At 50.6% G+C, this 12,381-nt stretch overlaps 2 long non-coding RNA genes across 2 annotated transcripts in view; both read right to left on the bottom strand.

Moving 5' to 3' along the window:
* The window catches only part of LOC116969559, a 1,945-nt gene extending 1,287 nt beyond the window's left edge, over positions 1-658 (bottom strand). Inside the window, exon 1 of the long non-coding RNA XR_004410833.1 lies at positions 413-658. This is a non-coding gene — a long non-coding RNA (uncharacterized LOC116969559). The remainder of the gene's footprint in view (positions 1-412) is intronic.
* Positions 659-3,867: 3,209 nt separating this feature from the next.
* Positions 3,868-11,077, bottom strand: LOC116969558. The gene is made up of 5 exons (XR_004410832.1): positions 10,873-11,077; positions 10,315-10,431; positions 6,105-6,185; positions 5,546-5,662; positions 3,868-3,963 (listed from the first exon to the last, which is right to left on the bottom strand). It is a non-coding gene; the product is annotated as an uncharacterized LOC116969558 (long non-coding RNA).
* Between the last annotated feature and the right edge of the window lie 1,304 nt (positions 11,078-12,381).

Genomic DNA, 12,381 nt, shown 5'->3' with positions numbered 1-12,381 from the left:
TTGGTGTTTAACCGTACGACACTAGAGATAATTGATGCTTAGATTTGACTGTGTTAGCATTGCAGCATAATCTACTAAACCAGAAATGAGTTGTAACATGCAGAGGGGAGAGGGGGAAGGGAGATTGCTTAACAACAGTAATGGGGGGAATTGCAACCAGCGCAGGAATCCACCGAGACCGAGGGATTCCTTTGCAGTTGCGGTGAGAGTTATTTATAAAATGGCCCAGGCTCTACACCATCTAGGAGTTCTAAAAGGACGGAATACACCCCCCAGGGGTCTCACTAGGCAAGCAAATATATTAACACACTTTGTGAAACCAGCAAATCCCACCCAGGAAACATTAAAGAAATTGGCTTCTAATGCTGAAACCTGGGCTAAACACACTAGGCAAATTTTAATTGAACATTACCAAAACAGTCTGGAATATTTGGATGATGAATACCGCCAGGGCCAGCCCACTGATCGTGTGCAGGAGGCTGTCACCAAGGCCCTAATCTGGAATAAGAGAAATTTGGGAGATAAATTTAAAATCAGAATGGAGGACCTTAGACATCGAGTTTTGAACCTGACCTCAGAGACTGGGCCGGAACAGCGCAGCAGCTTGCGGGATTTCCAGACCCCCAGGCCAGCGGCGGTAATATCTAATGTAGCGGTACATATCCCGCAAGACTTGTTTACCATTTCACAGGAAAACCAGATCGAGCGGCCCCGCACGGCTTGGGCTACATCACGCCCCATCCCGAGCGCACCCCGCTCCGTTCCCCGTGGCCCCGCTCCCCGCGGCCGCGCCACCCACGCCTGCGCTACCGCCAGCCCCGACATAACCCCCCCCACCACCCCGGTGCGTCTACCTACTAGCCCCCAGATTGTGGTGTTGCGACCCCAGCAACAGGACCAGGCCCAGGTCCAGCCGCGCTCCCCGGTCCGCGAGCCCCCGGCCCACTTCCGGTCCGCGACCGGGACGTGGTTGGCAGACTGGACACGACCCGCACTCTCTGATTCCCCCAGCACGTCCTCCCTTATCTACCGGAGCCTCTGCTCACGCCAGGGCACCCACGGCCCTCTCTCCCAGAGACCACGGGCCGAGCGCAGACCCTCCCGGGACGAGACCGAACCGACCACAGCGACCGCCGGAAGGGATGTCACGACCGCGGTGCCACAGGTAAACATGTCCGGTACTGCAACACCTTCCCTTTCCATTCCAGCACACGGGGTCCCAGCACAGAGGGTCAGACCAGCACGTAGGGCCTGCACGCAGCACCAGAGGACTTTAGACACATGTAGTAACTCACAGGATGAATTCCAGCAGCACAGAAGGAATGGTCCAGGGAAGCGACTGGCTGAAGTTACCCGACACCCAAACACAAGTCACAAAAATGTTACCTGGAAACTACAACCCAGTAAACCTATTTTAATAATTGGAGATTCCAACATTTCCAAGATCCCCAAATTCTCCAACAATAACATACAATTGGACAGCTACCCAGGAGCTAAATTCATTCATGGAACTTCCATTCTGGACAAATTGAGCCAATGTCCAGAAACTCAAAAAGTCATTCTCTCATTTGGCATTAATAATAAGGAACAAAGACCACAGACTGCCATCAAACAACTCCAAGCACTAATCAGGATGGCCAGTCGTAAATTCCCTAATGCCAGCATATGGATCCCTATGATCAACTTCAGCCTGTCGCTCCCAGCATCAGAGCAGGACACACTCAGACAAGTTAATGACTACATACACACCAAGAAACACATTCCCACAATTCCCACCAGCCAGTTTAAAGTTCTCCCAGACCACGTCCACTGGACAGAACCCACAGGCAGAACCATGGTCAGAGAGTGGATGAAGCATTTAAACTGTTAGAGACATCATGCCAAGAGAGGCAGGGCCCACAACTAGGGAAAACAATTGTCAACCTTTCTCGGACATTTTCCCTTACCGAAACCCAAGAGAGGGTACTGAACAGAGGCCTCACCTTCGTCCCTACTCCCAAAACCCACAAGGAACAAGTGCAGGGTGACCTACACAGATTCTATCGATCCATTAAGTTAATACACTACTTCAGTGACGCAGAACCTGCCGAAACCATACCCTTCAGGCCACTCACAGGATGGTCCCCAGACGACGAGGATGTCCCGAGGGAGATAACAGAATTTATAACAGAGACAGCATCAGCCATTGAGGATATGCCTACAACGAAAGATAAGTCTAACATCACCAGAAAAGAGAGGCAGGCCTTGACAGAGCTGAAGGAGAACAACGAGATAGTGATCAAACCGGCAGACAAGGGGAGCAGTATAGTCATCATGGACAGACAACAGTACCTCTTCGAGGCACATAGACAACTGAACAAGATAGAACACTACACTAAGTTAGATGAGCCCATATATAAAGAAACACAAAAGGAAATAGGGGACATTTTGGAGGAGCTTAAGAGATCAGGATACATCCTAGCCAAACAAGTAGAATACTTGACAGGAGCACAACCCAGGGCGAGGAAATTCTACATGCTCCCAAAGATACACAAAAACCCAGACACGTGGACAGTGCCTGGAGAAATACCACCAGGTAGGCCCATAGTATCAGATTGCAGTAGCGAATCCTATGGGGTAGCAGAATACATTGACCACTACCTTAACCCGTTGGGACAACAACATCCCAGCTACATCAGAGACACCTACCACTTCACCCGAATAGTTAACTCCCTCAACATACCACCCAACGCAATACTCTTCACCATGGATGTGGAAAGCCTGTACACAAACATAGAGACAGACAGGGGGATACAGGCAGTTAAAAACATCCTACAGAGAAATCCTGACCCAGAGAGACCAGACGAGGCCCTAATTAAACTACTGGATCTGGGTTTGACTAAGAATGACTTTGAATTTAACGGGGAGTTCTATTTACAAGTCAAAGGTACAGCAATGGGGAAGAAGTTTGCCCCAGCTTATGCCAACATATACATGGCAGAATGGGAGGAGACAGTTTTCCACAAATGTCCGAAGCGTCCAATGTGCTACTACAGATTCCTAGATGACATTTGGGGAGTGTGGACACACTCAGAGGGGGAACTACAGGAGTTTATTGACATACTCAATGCCCATCACCCATCCATCAAGGTAAAGGCCGTGACCAGCCAGCAGAGGGTGGACTTCCTCGACACCACTGTCTTTAAACTACCATCAGATACCCAAGACCACAAACTAGCTACCAAAGTCTTCTTCAAACCCACAGACACACACACCCTCCTACACACCACGAGCCACCACCCAAAACACACCTTCAGGGGTATCGTTAAGTCACAACTGACCCGCTTCCACCGTATATGTACTAGGGAGGAGGATTTCAACCAGGCCACAAGCACCCTCTTCACCGCCCTCAGACAGAGGGGTTACTGCAAACGTAAATTAAGACACATTAAGTCAGATTTTCTAAAAAGCAAACAAGCGCCCAGACCTAGGCCGGGGACGACATTGAACTTGCCACTAATAACAAGGTATGGCAACATGGCTGTCCAGGCTCACAAAATAGTCAAGGGCCGGTTTGAACAATTCCAAAGGGGATTTGCCACACTAAAGGGGTACAAGGTAATGTCAGCATACAAGAGGGCTAAAAATCTGAAGGACATCCTGGTCAGTACAAGTCTACACACAGCCCCAGACTGTGGGCAGAGACGGTGTGGGGCCTGCACCCACTTAGTAATAGCCAAAAATATAGAGAACAGTGTAACAGGGAAGAGAGGCCAGATAGCGCAGAGGATAACCTGTGAGCAAAAGAATGTGGTGTATGCAATTAGATGTAAAGAGTGCAACTTACTGTACATAGGCGAGACAGGCAACAGCATCAGAGTGAGACTGACAGGACACATCAGCAACATCACAAGGGGGGACCAATCCATACCCATTAGCAGACACTTCCAGCAACATGGGATCCAGTCCCTGGAGATCATGGGCCTGGAAACAAACATAAATTGGACAATAGGGAGACGGAAGAGAGCAGAGAGACTATGGATTGAAGCGCTACAGACGAAAGAGCCTAATGGCCTAAACCTTGCATAAACTCAAACCTAGGGTGGATCCTGACTGACTCCCACAAATCTATGGAAGGGCAAGTGTAAGGCAAGTAGATTTGGGCAAGGGTGATGAAACCGTGGGCCAAATACCAAGTGACAGTACATGGTGAAAAGGAATCCCCAGGAGGAGATCGATAAGCACCAGAGGGCATGTTTCCCACTGTCCGATAAATCACAACCTAACCCTAAACCTCAACCCTAACGCTAACGCCTAACGAGCTGAAACCCAACCACCGAACCCAACCCTAACCCTCTATCAACCTATAACCCTAACCCTGCAGACCTACCCTACCCCATATAACAAACCAATATCAGACACCCCCTGAAACACCCAAACACAAAAAACACCCCCAAAACACCCAAACAGCCCCCCCAAACAATGATAAAACCCCCCCACCCTACAACCTAACCTAACAGCAGACCCACATGAATCACCCCCAACCCTAAAAAACACCCCGAACAACCCAAAACACCCCCCCCAATTCCTCCCCCCACAACTTAAAACCTTACAACAGACCCCACTGAATCCCACCAAACCCCCAAAAAAACACCCAACCCAAGCCACCCCGCCAGCAGCCAGTATACAAATACCACACCCCCACACCCCCAACAGCCCCCAAAATACCAAAACCCCCCCAACCCTACAACCTAAACCTAACAGCAGACACCACTGAATCACCCCAAACCCTAATAAAACACCCCGAATAACCCAAAACATCCCCCCCATACGACTGATAACAAACCCCCCCCACCCCAAACCTAATAGCAGACCCCACCGAATCACCCCAAACAGCCCTAAAAACACCCCCCAACAAACCAAACATCCCCCCAAACAACTGATAAACCCCCCCCCCCCGCCCTACAACCTAACCCTAACAGCAGACCCCATTGAATCACCATAACAAACACCCCGAACAACCCAAAACATCCCCCCAAATTCTTCCCCCCCCCCCAACCTAAACCTTACAACAGACCACTGAATCCCCACCAAACAACCCCAAAAAAATACACCCGAACCCAGAGAAACCCCCCCCCCCCCCAGCAGCTAGTATACGAAGAACCTACCAAACTCCCCCATAAACCAGACAGGCTACAAAAGAGAGGGTAGAGACCCCTGACACGTCCACAACACCATACCCACCCCTATCCCAGCCAGGACCCCCTACCCAGAAGAGCCTTTGACGCCACACAGACTACAAACAGGTTGGCAGAGCACATACATAACTTAAGGACTTGCAAAACATGATAGTGGACAAGAGGAATTTGGACATTTATTGATCAAGAGAGGCTGAAAACACTAGCAGCAAATGATACAAGATACCAGATACATTTGGTAACATTACAAACAATGGAAGTGGACCGACCAGTCCAAACAAAGAACAGGTAGAGCCCAACCAAAGTGACCGGTCCTAGGACCGAGCACATGGGAAGCTCCACCCAGAAAGGGAGGAACATCAACCTACCCCTTAAAAACCCTAACCGATGAGAATTAGATCTCTTTCCCTGAAGAAGCTACAGAGATAGCGAAACTGGAAAATCGTTGCCCAGTCGGGAAGAGTTCGGCAAGCGGTCTCCGCGAGCTGGAAAGAACCAAAGATTTGGTGAGCACCTTGGTGTTTAACCGTACGACACTAGAGATAATTGATGCTTAGATTTGACTGTGTTAGCATTGCAGCATAATCTACTAAACCAGAAATGAGTTGTAACATGCAGAGGGGAGAGGGGGAAGGGAGATTGCTTAACAACAGTAATGGGGGGAATTGCAACCAGCGCAGGAATCCACCGAGACCGAGGGATTCCTTTGCAGTTGCGGTGAGAGTTATTTATAAAATGGCCCAGGCTCTACACCATCTAGGAGTTCTAAAAGGACGGAATACACCCCCCAGGGGTCTCACTAGGCAAGCAAATATATTAACACACTTTGTGAAACCAGCAAATCCCACCCAGGAAACATTAAAGAAATTGGCTTCTAATGCTGAAACCTGGGCTAAACACACTAGGCAAATTTTAATTGAACATTACCAAAACAGTCTGGAATATTTGGATGATGAATACCGCCAGGGCCAGCCCACTGATCGTGTGCAGGAGGCTGTCACCAAGGCCCTAATCTGGAATAAGAGAAATTGGGAGATAAATTTAAAATCAGAATGGAGGACCTTAGACATCGAGTTTTGAACCTGACCTCAGAGACTGGGCCGGAACAGCGCAGCAGCTTGCGGGATTTCCAGACCCCCAGGCCAGCGGCGGTAATATCTAATGTAGCGGTACATATCCCGCAAGACTTGTTTACCATTTCACAGGAAAACCAGATCGAGCGGCCCCGCACGGCTTGGGCCACATCACGCCCCATCCCGAGCGCACCCCGCTCCGTTCCCCGTGGCCCCGCTCCCCGCGGCCGCGCCACCCACGCCTGCGCTACCGCCAGCCCCGACATAACCCCCCCCCACCACCCCGGTGCGTCTACCTACTAGCCCCCAGATTGTGGTGTTGCGACCCCAGCAACAGGACCAGGCCCAGGTCCAGCCGCGCTCCCCGGTCCGCGAGCCCCCGGCCCACTTCCGGTCCGCGACCGGGACGTGGTTGGCAGACTGGACACGACCCGCACTCTCTGATTCCCCCAGCACGTCCTCCCTTATCTACCGGAGCCTCTGCTCACGCCAGGGCACCCACGGCCCTCTCCCAGAGACCACGGGCCGAGCGCAGACCCTCCCGGGACGAGACCGAACCGACCACAGCGACCGCCGGAAGGGACGTCACGACCGCGGTGCCACAGGTAAACATGTCCGGTACTGCAACACCTTCCCTTTCCATTCCAACACACGGGGTCCCAGCACAGAGGGTCAGACCAGCACGTAGGGCCTGCACGCAGCACCAGAGGACTTTAGACACCTGATAGTAACTCACAGGATGAATTTCAGCAGCACAGAAGGAAGGTTCCAGGGAAGCGACTGGCTGAAGTTACCCCGACACTCAGAGCTGAAGGAGAACAACGAGATAGTGATCAAACCGGCAGACAAGGGGAGGCAGTATAGTCATCGTGGACAGACAACAGTACCTCTTCGAGGCACATAGACAACTGAACAAGATAGAACACTACACTAAGTTAGATGAGCCCATATATAAGAAACACAAAAGGAAATAGGGGACATTTTGGAGGAGCTTAAGAGATCAGGATACATCCTAGCCAAACAAGTAGAATACTTGACAGGAGCACAACCCAGGGCGAGGAAATTCTACATGCTCCCAAAGATACACAAAAACCCAGACACGTGGACAGTGCCTGGAGAAATACCACCAGGTAGGCCCATAGTATCAGATTGCAGTAGCGAATCCTATGGGGTAGCAGAATACATTGACCACTACCTTAACCCGTGGGACAACAACATCCCAGCTACATCAGAGACACCTACCACTTCACCCGAATAGTTAACTCCCTCAACATACCACCCAACGCAATACTCTTCACCATGGATGTGGAAAGCCTGTACACAAACATAGAGACAGACAGGGGGATACAGGCAGTTAAAACATCCTACAGAGAAATCCTGACCCAGAGAGACCAGACGAGGCCCTAATTAAACTACTGGATCTGGGTTTGACTAAGAATGACTTTGAATTTAACGGGGAGTTCTATTTACAAGTCAAAGGTACAGCAATGGGGAAGAAGTTTGCCCCAGCTTATGCCAACATATACATGCAGAATGGGAGGAGACAGTTTTCCACAAATGTCCGAAGCGTCCAATGTGCTACTACAGATTCCTAGATGACATTTGGGGAGTGTGGACACACTCAGAGGGGGAACTACAGGAGTTTATTGACATACTCAATGCCCATCACCCATCCATCATGTAAAGGCCGTGACCAGCCAGCAGAGGGTGGACTTCCTCGACACCACTGTCTTTAAACTACCATCAGATACCCAAGACCACAAACTAGCTACCAAAGTCTTCTTCAAACCCACAGACACACACACCCTCCTACACACCACGAGCCACCACCCAAAACACACCTTCAGGGGTATCGTTAAGTCACAACTGACCCGCTTCCACCGTATATGTACTAGGGAGGAGGATTTCAACCAGGCCACAAGCACCCTCTTCACCGCCCTCAGACAGAGGGGTTACTGCAAACGTAAATTAAGACACATTAAGTCAGATTTTCTAAAAAGCAAACAAGCGCCCAGACCTAGGCCGGGGACGACATTGAACTTGCCAATAATAACAAGGTATGGCAACATGGCTGTCCAGGCTCACAAAATAGTCAAGGGCCGGTTTGAACAATTCCAAAGGGATTGCCACACTAAAGGGGTACAAGGTAATGTCAGCATACAAGAGGGCTAAAAATCTGAAGGACATCCTGGTCAGTACAAGTCTACACACAGCCCCAGACTGTGGGCAGAGACGGTGTGGGGCCTGCACCCACTTAGTAATAGCCAAAATATAGAGAACAGTGTAACAGGGAAGAGAGGCCAGATAGCGCAGAGGATAACCTGTGAGCAAAAGAATGTGGTGTATGCAATTAGATGTAAAGAGTGCAACTTACTGTACATAGGCGAGACAGGCAACAGCATCAGAGTGAGACTGACAGGACACATCAGCAACATCACAAGGGGGGACCAATCCATACCCATTAGCAGACACTTCCAGCAACATGGGATCCAGTCCCTGGAGATCATGGCTGGAAACAAACATAATTGGACAATAGGGAGACGGAAGAGAGCAGAGAGACTATGGATTGAAGCGCTACAGACGAAGTGCCTATGGCCTAAACCTTGCATAAACTCAAACCTAGGGTGGATCCTGACTGACTCCCACAAATCTATGGAAGGGCAAGTGTACGGCAAGTAGATTTGGACAAGGGTGATGAAACCGTGGGCCAAATACCAAGTGACAGTACATGGTGAAAAGGAATCCCCCGGAGGAGATCGATAAGCATCAGAGGGCATGTTTCCCACTGTCCGATAAATAACCCTAACCCTAACCCCCTAACGCTGTAAGCCTAACCCTAACCCTAACCCTACCCTAACCCTAACCCTACCCTAACCCTACCTAGCCTAAACCTAACAGCAGACACCACGAATCACCCCAAACCCTAATAAAACACCCCGAACAACCCAAAACATCCCCCAAACAAATGATAACCCCCCCCACCTACAACCTAACTCTAACAGCAGACCCCATTGGAATCACCCTAACAAAACGCCCCGAACACCCAAACATCCCCCCCAATTCCTTCCCCCCCCCCCCAACTTAAACCTTACCACAGACCCCACTGAATCCCCACCAAACCACCCCAAAAAATACACCCAAACCCAAAGCCCCCCCGCCAGCAGCCCAGTATACGAAGGACCTACACCCCAAACAACCCAAAACAGCCCCCAAAACAACCAAACCCCCCCCAACCCTACAACCTAAACCTAACAGCAGACACCACTGAATCACCCCAACCCTAATAAAACACCCCGAATAACCCAAAACAATCCCCTCCCCATACGACTGATAACAACCCCCCCACCCCAAACCTAACAGCAGACCCCACCGAATCACCCCAAACAGCCCTAAAAACACCCCCAAACAAACCAAAACATCCACCCAAACAACTGAAAACCCCCCCCCCCCCGCCCTACAACCTAACCCTAACAGCAGACCCCAATTGAATCACCATAACAAAACACCCCGAACAACCCAAAACATCCCCCCAAATTCTTTCCCCCCCCCCCAACCTAAACCTTACAACAGACCCCACTGAATCCCCACCAAACAACCCCAAAAAAATACACCCGAACCCAGAGAAACCCCCCCCCCCCCCCCAGCAGCTAGTATACGAAGAACCTACCAAACTCCCCCATAAACCAGACAGGCTACAAAAGAGAGGGAAGAGACCCTGACACGTCCACAACACCATACCCACCCCTATCCCAGCCAGGACCCCCTACCCAGAAGAGCCTTTGACGCCACACAGACTACAAACAGGTTGGCAGAGCACATACATAACTTAAGGACTTGCAAAACATGATAGTGGACAAGAGGAATTTGGACATTTATTGATCAAGAGAGGCTGAAAACACTAGCAGCAAATGATACAAGATACCAGATACATTTGGTAACATTACAAACAATGGAAGTGGACCGACCAGTCCAAACAAAGAACAGGTAGAGCCCAACCAAAGTGACCGGTCCTAGGACCGAGCACATGGGAAGCTCCACCCAGAAAGGGAGGAACATCAACCTACCCCTTAAAAACCCTAACCGATGAGAATTAGATCTCTTTCCCTGAAGAAGCTACAGAGATAGCGAAACTGGAAAATCGTTGCCCAGTCGGGAAGAGTTCGGCAAGCGGTCTCCGCGAGCTGGAAAGAACCAAAGATTTGGTGAGCACCTTGGTGTTTAACCTTACGACACTAGAGATAATTGATGCTTAGATTTGACTGTGTTAGCATTGCAGCATAATCTACTAAACCAGAAATGAGTTGTAACATGCAGAGGGGAGAGGGGGAAGGGAGATTGCTTAACAACAGTAATGGGGGGAATTGCAACCAGCGCAGGAATCCACCGAGACCGAGGGATTCCTTTGCAGTTGCGGTGAGAGTTATTTATAAAATGGCCCAGGCTCTACACCATCTAGGAGTTCTAAAAGGACGGAATACACCCCCCAGGGGTCTCACTAGGCAAGCAAATATATTAACACACTTTGTGAAACCAGCAAATCCCACCCAGGAAACATTAAGAAATTGGCTTCTAATGCTGAAACCTGGGCTAATCACACTAGGCAAATTTTAATTGAACATTACCAAAACAGTCTGGAATATTTGGATGATGAATACCGCCAGGGCCAGCCCACTGATCGTGTGCAGGAGGCTGTCACCAAGGCCCTAATCTGGAATAAGAGAAATTTGGGAGATAAATTTAAAATCAGAATGGAGGACCTTAGACATCGAGTTTTGAACCTGACCTCAGAGACTGGGCCGGAACAGCGCAGCAGCTTGCGGGATTTCCAGACCCCCAGGCCAGCGGCGGTAATATCTAATGTAGCGGTACATATCCCGCAAGACTTGTTTACCATTTCACAGGAAACCAGATCGAGCGGCCCCGCACGGCTTGGGCCACATCACGCCCCATCCCGAGCGCACCCCGCTCCGTTCCCCGTGGCCCCCGCTCCCCGCGGCCGCGCCACCCACGCCTGCGCTACCGCCAGCCCCGACATAACCCCCCCCACACCCCGGTGCGTCTACCTACTAGCCCCCAGATTGTGGTGTTGCGACCCCAGCAACAGGACCAGGCCCAGGTCCAGCCGCGCTCCACGGTCCGCGAGACCCAGGCCCACTTCCGGTCCGCGACCGGGACGTGGTTGGCAGACTGGACACGACCCGCACTCTCTGATTCCCCCAGCACGTCCTCCCTTATCTACCGGAGCCTCTTGCTCACGCCAGGGCACCCACGGCCCTCTCTCCCAGAGACCACGGCCGAGCGCAGGACCCTCCCGGGACGAGACCGAACCGACCACAGCGACCCGCCGGAAGGGACGTCACGACCGCGGTGCCACAGGTAAACATGTCCGGTACTGCAACACCTTCCCTTTCCATTCCAACACACGGGGTCCCATGCACAGAGGGTCAGACCAGCACGTAGGGCCTGCACGCAGCACCAGAGGACTTTAGACACAGATAGTAACTCACAGGATGAATTTCAGCAACACAGAAGGAAGGGTCCAGGGAAGCGGCTGGCTGAAGTTACCCGACACCCAGAGCTGAAGGAGAACACGAGATAGTGATCAAACCGCAGACAAGGGAGCTAGTATAGTCATCGTGGACAGACAACAGTACCCTCTTCGAGGCACATAGACAACTGAACAAGATAGAACACTACACTAGTTAGATGAGCCCATATATAAGAAACACAAAAGGAAATAGGGACATTTTGGAGGAGCTTAAGAGATCAGGATACATCCTAGCCAAACAAGTAGAATACTTGACAGGCGAGCACAACCAGGGCGAGGAAATTCTACATGCTCCCAAAGATACACAAAAACCCAGACACGTGGACAGTGCCTGGAGAAATACCACCAGGTAGGCCCTAGTATCAGATTGCAGTAGCGAATCCTATGGGGTAGCAGAATACATTGACCACTACCTTAACCCGTTGGGACAACAACATCCCAGCTACATCAGAGACACCTACCACTTCACCCGATAGTTAACTCCCTCAACATAACCACCCAACGCAATACTCTTCACCATGGATGTGGAAAGCCTGTACACAAACATAGAGACAGACAGGGGGATACAGGCAGTTAAAAACAT

The sequence above is a fragment of the Amblyraja radiata genome, unplaced genomic scaffold (genome assembly GCF_010909765.2).
Source record: "Amblyraja radiata isolate CabotCenter1 unplaced genomic scaffold, sAmbRad1.1.pri S79, whole genome shotgun sequence".
Taxonomy (NCBI): domain Eukaryota; kingdom Metazoa; phylum Chordata; class Chondrichthyes; order Rajiformes; family Rajidae; genus Amblyraja; species Amblyraja radiata.
This window is presented reverse-complemented; position numbering and strand designations above follow the sequence as displayed.